At 44.4% G+C, this 6,000-nt stretch overlaps 1 pseudogene; it reads right to left on the bottom strand.

Annotated features, from left to right (window-relative positions):
- Nucleotides 1–3,849: 3,849 nt before the first annotated feature.
- On the bottom strand, nucleotides 3,850–3,959 carry LOC117997761 (annotated as a pseudogene).
- Nucleotides 3,960–6,000: the final 2,041 nt, after the last annotated feature.

Raw genomic sequence — 6,000 nt, forward strand, 5'->3', positions numbered from 1 at the left:
AGTAAACATTTTTACTGATTTTAAATATAGTATAAAAGAAAGCACACAAATCATAAGTGAACAGCTCACTGAATTTTCACAAAATAAACCCATTCGGGGGCCTGGGTGGGTCAGTCAGTTAAGTGTCTGCCTTCGGCTCAGGTCATGATCCCAGGGTCCTGGGACTGAGTCCCACATCGGGTTCCCTGCTCAGCAGGGAGTCTGCTTCTCCCTTTACCCTTCCCCCCTGCTTGTGATCTCTCTCTCTCTCTCAAATAAATAAAATCTTAAAAAAAAAAAAAAAAAAAAATCCATGCAGCCATACCATCCAGTTCAAGAAACTGGATTACCAGTACCTAGAAGTATCCCCTCATGTCCCCAAAGGTGCCAACCACAGTCCTGATCTGAATCGTATCACCAAAGATTCATACTCCTTGTGATAACTATACAGTACTCCTTTATGTTGACTTACCCCTAGTGATGGACACATGTTGTTTCCAGTGTTTTGCTATTACAAATAATCCCGCAATGAACAGTCTTTTGCAAAGTCATTTCATATTTTTGCCAACATAGCTTTAAGACAGATTCCTAGATGTGGGGTTGCTGGGTCAAAGGACAAATGCACATATAAATCTGCAAGATACAAATCCTCCTCCAGAGGCATTGTACCATTTTGCATTTCTACTGGCAAGAGGACAGTTTCAACACAGCTTTGTCAAAAGAACAGAGAGTTAAAATTTTGGATTTCTGCCAATATGTAGGGTGACCAACTGTCCCAGTCTGCTAAGGACTGAGAGATTTCACAAAACCAAGGACTTTCAGTGCCAAAACCAGGGAAGTCCTGGGCAAACCAAGACCGCTGGCCACTCTACCAACATGGTGAGAAGTGGTATCTCTGTACAGCTTTGATTAGTATTTTTATTACAAAGAGTGGTAAGCAACTATTCCATTACATAAGGTCCATTTTTATTTATTTTCCATAATCTATTCCCATCTTTTCCCCATTTTTCCCTATCAGGTTATTTTCTTTTTCTTCTCCATTTCTATGAGTTCCTTTAGTAGTAGTAGTAGTAATTGCTACACCCAACATGGGGCTCAAACTCACAACCCTGAGATCAAGAGTAGCACACTCCTCTGGCTGAGCCAGCCAGGCGCCCCTCTATGAATTCTTTTTTAGGTTTTTATTTAAATTCCAGTTAGTTAACACATGTGTGATAGTTTCAGGTGTAGAGTTCTTTCAACTATTAGAGATAAAAGCTCTTTGCTATGACTGAAATTCAACATATTTTTCTATTGTCATTTGTCTTTTGACATTGCTTACGGTGATTCTTGCAATGCAGTTTTCTGTTGTTAATATAATCAATTTTATCAGTCTTCTTTTACTGTTTCTAGGTTCTGAGTCATAGTTAAAAAAGTTTTCCCCAGTCCTAAGTTATAAAGAAATTCATCCTTGTTTTCTTTTAGTACTCATATAGTTTAATTTTTTACACTGTAATCTCTGATCTATTTGGAAGTAATTATTTCATTATTTATTTTGACTATACAAGAGTTAAAGAGAGTAAGATAAAATACCCTAAGGTCTATGATAAACAAGACTATAGTCTATGTATGAAACCTGTCTCCAGGAAAGGTATATGTGACATTTACCCCAAAATGTGTCCCACGTGCTACCACTCTGTACTGCTAGATTTTGTTTTTGTTTTCTTTAAACATTTTCTGTTCAGTTTAATACACTTGTCTGTAGGGTAATAAGCCAAACAGAAGCAATTCTCCCATTTTCCAACAGCTACTGGAGGAAACCCTGTAAGGAAATGGAGGTAGAATGAAAAAAAAATGTTTTAACATCTAAGCAGACATCACACACTAAGAATCAATCTATCTCGTCAGAGAACTAAACCAAAATCTGAAGAAAGAAAACTGCCATCAGGACAGACATCCCCAGGGTTTAATGAACTAAGGATAGTCACTCCCCTTCCCAAGGTCAAAGTTTCTTTTCACATCTTTTTTCTTTTTTTTAAAGATTTTATTTATTTGACAGAGAGAGCGAGCACAAGCAGGGGAAGCGGCAGGCAGAGGGAGAAGCAGGCTTCCTGCTGAGCAGGGAGCCCAATGTGGGACTCAATCCCAGGACCCCGGGATCAGACCTGAGCCGAAGGCAGACACTTAACCGACTAAGCCACCCAGGCGCCCCTCTTTTCACATCTTCTTGACAAAGAAATAAAAGTTCTGAAATGAAATGTATATAAAATGGAAAGAGAATGTTTTAAAATTCAGGTCTCCCGTGGATATTACATTAAAATCCATCAGATCACACCTCTTCAGTTTTCCTACCTAAAAAAAGTTGTACCTAAATCTAATCACCCTGTCAATCTCTTTACTGGAAATATGAGAGAAAGGAACAAGTTAAACAATACAAAAGGAGGCAACTAGTGAAATCCAGAATGTGGGAGCTTACAGGACAAATAACCAAATTTCTCCAACAAACCAATGACACAGAAAAGGTAGGCAGCTCTAAGAATAAGGGATTTGAGAGACATTTAACAGTGTGACACTTTAACTTTGGTTCAAATCAACCAACTATAGAAGGCACTTTTTAGGCTGAGTATGGACCTGAGATCAGCAGGCATGTAAAATGGCATGATTTCATGACTTCTAGAATTTGCTTTTAAATACACCAGGAAAAAGAAAAAAAGACTGGGAGGAGTGCAGATAGGCAAAGCAAGACTGTCAAAATGTCATAACTATTGCAACTGCAGGGGCCAACGGCAGGCTGCCCCAAAATGGGCCACTTTGGCATAAAGATTATTTTGAGTTAAAAAGTCATCAAAACCCAGCAAATCCAGGAAAAGCTCTTTACATCCCTCCCCTTCAACTGCCTAAAAAGAATTTAGAGGAGCTTCTCCAAAAAGAGCTATCACCATAGATAACTGCATCATACTATGAACTAGGTAAGGTAGACAGGGAGAAATCTAGCAAGGCCTGTTTGATCCAAGTCCCCTCTGCGTCCCACTGTTCCTGAGTGGCAGCAAACATTTGTTTACTAAACATTTACTATTTTTCACCTTCCTGTGAATTTCACTCCTTCCCTTTGAAGTCCCAAACCCCCGCCCCTCTCCTTAGTTCAGAATGACATATATACTATTTTGCCTATCTTTGGAATTTCCATATCTATTTGGATTCCCCATACATACAAAATTAAATTTTATTTTCTCCTGTTAATCAGTCTCATGTCAATTTGAGCTTGATGGGGACAGGACATTCTTGCTCCCAGACAAAGCTAAGTAATGGGTATCTAGAGAATTGTTACCTAATTATCTCTATCTGTGCATATGTGTAGGTGTGTAATTACCCGTCAGAAAACTCTGGCCTAGTGAGCCACATTCTAAGAGTCTTGGGGGACCTTAAAAGGAGATCACCAGGGCGCCTGGGTGGCTCAGTTGGTTAAGCGACTGCCTTCGGCTCGGGTCATGATCCTGGAGTCCCTGGATCGAGTCCCGCATCGGGCTCCCTGCTCGCTGGGGAGTCTGCTTCTCCCTCTGACCCTCCCCCCTCTCATGTGCTCTCTCTCATTCTCTCTCTCTCAAATAAATAATTAAATCTTTAAAAAAAAAAAAAGGAGATCACCAAATCTAAGGGAAGACAACTAGTACCCCTGCTACCCAGACCAGTCTCTGCCAAATGCCCAAAGGTGGGCCTTCCCCTGGATGTAGGAGGCCAGGTTCCACCAGCTTAAGATGGAGCACGTCTAACCAGTCCCTGGAAACAGGGTTGTTTGAAGGCTTTCTGGGACAAGTCACCCAGGCTGGGTGGGGGTCCTTGGTGATTCAATCCTAGGAGGATTTTCACAGACCATCCCCAGGAAAGACAGCAGAGGAATGGGAGAGATGTTACTTCATGAAAATAGGTAGTCAGGTCGTCTAATATTAAACTGATAGGAACACACAGTACAGTTGATCTTAGCCAAAAGGCCAAGAAGCAATCAGGTTGTCTAATAGTAGATGACTCAGCGATGTCTTGCATGGTCCCCTAATGGAATATCCACAGCAGGTCCAAAGGTTAACAGAGCTGAGCTTCAGCGTCTGACCTTCCAAGGATGATATCCTCTTCTCCCTGAGGCAGGTAGAAGGCCATGGGCATCTATTCTCAATCACATCCTCAGTCTTAAAAAGGAAGGAGCTGCTGACACCTCCACGACCCGGGGGAGCCCTGAGGACACTGTGCTGAAACAAGCCAGACCCAGAAGGACAAATCCTGTCTGGTTCCACTTCTAGGAGGCATCTGCAGTGGTCAGACCCAGGGGGACAGAGAGCAGACGGCGGGGCCAGGGACTGGGGACCGGGGAAGGGTTGGGGGAGGAGATAGCGTGATAGGGACAGTTCCAGCTTGGGGAGACAGAAAAGTTCTGGACACAGGCGGGGGTGACTGGTGCACAGCCGGGTGAACGTGCTTAGTGCCTCTGAAGTGCACACTTAAAAATTATTAAAATAGTAAGTTTTGTGTTATGTATATTTTACCACAATTAAAAAATTAAAACAAAAAAGAAGAGGCCTTGGGGGCACCTGGGTGGCTCGGTTGGTTAGGCATCTGCCTTAGGCTCGGGTCATGGTCCCAGGGTCCTGGGATCGAGCCCCACATCGGGCTCCCTGCTCCGCAGGGAAGCCTGCCTCTCCCCCTGCTTGTGCGCTCTCTCACTATCTCTGTCACGATCTGTCTCTATCAAATAAATAAATAAAATCTTTAAAAACAATTAAAAAAAAAAAAGAAGAGGCCTTGGGCAAGTCAATTAGCCTCTCCTTGGGCCTCGGGCTCCTCATCTATGAAGGGTGGGTAACAACACCTACCCGGTGCACCGCGAGAATTTACAGAAGAATTCAACGTAAAGATCTTAGAACAACGCCTGACAGACGAAAAGCCTTAGTCCGTGTTAGCTGCTGTGAGTTTTTATTGTTATTAACCTACGGAAGTAACTATCAGGATTAAACAGCTATTAAGAGTTCAAAAACAGTTGTCTCTACGGAATGGAACTAGGGGAGGGGAAGGCTGCATGTAAGAACAGATCTTCTAATTAGAAGCCTCATATTTGTTACTTTGTTAACAATTAAAAATCCATTTCTTAAAAAAGCTCTATCAGAGGGGCGCCTGGGTGGCTCAGTCGTTGGGCGTCTGCCTTCGGCTCAGGTCATGATCCAGGGTCCTGGGATCAGGCCCCGCATCAGGCTCCCTGCTCCGCGGGAAGCCTGCTTCTCCCTCTCCTGCTCCCCCTGCTTGTGTTCCCTCTCTCGCCGTGTCTCTCTCTGTCAAATAAATAAATAAAATCTTTAAAAAAAAAAAAAAAAGCTCTATCAGAGAATAAGATATACAAATATATGGAAACAGACTTGACATTCTAGAGGACATTTCCTAGCACAAAAAATAAATGGGGAAACAACAGAGAAAAACGATCCCAATACAGGTGCCAGGTGCCAGTGAGAGCTACACAGGCAGGCGCCTTCCCCGGCCAGGGGGGTCTCGGGGAGCAGAGAGCGGGAGGGGCCGCAGGCTGATGCGGGTGCAGCTGCCGGCAGCTGAGCCTCTCCTGCCTGCAGGTCTCCAGCTCCTGGTTCTGGCAGGTGGCCCCAGAAAAGGGGCCAAGAAGAAAGTGGAGCCTGCTCCTGGAGAGGGAGTGTGTGAGTGCCGCGGTCAGAGAACAGGAGAGCACAGCCTAGCTAATTCCAGATGCCAGAAGGGTGCAAAGCAATGTTTTAGAAAGGAAGCCAGCTCTATTCAGAAGCGAATCCCCTAACCTCACACTTGCAGAGCAGGAGCTGTTCTACAGTGGCTACAGGGCAGTGCCCAGTCCCGGGTTTCCGGTTCTTTGGCCACGTCCTAACTCAAGGGCTGCGGCGCAAAGGGCTGCAGAGTGGGAAGGTGTTAAGGGGAAGGAAACTGCCAGAGAAGACAGCAGGTGGAGTGACGTCTGCAGCAGGAGCCCAGGGCCGACCACGGGAGCGGGGGCAGGTCCACAGCAGACACAGGGCAAGG

The sequence above is a fragment of the Mirounga leonina genome, unplaced genomic scaffold (assembly GCF_011800145.1).
Source record: "Mirounga leonina isolate KUSES-001 unplaced genomic scaffold, KU_Mleo_1.0 Mir_375, whole genome shotgun sequence".
In the NCBI taxonomy this organism is placed as follows: domain Eukaryota; kingdom Metazoa; phylum Chordata; class Mammalia; order Carnivora; family Phocidae; genus Mirounga; species Mirounga leonina.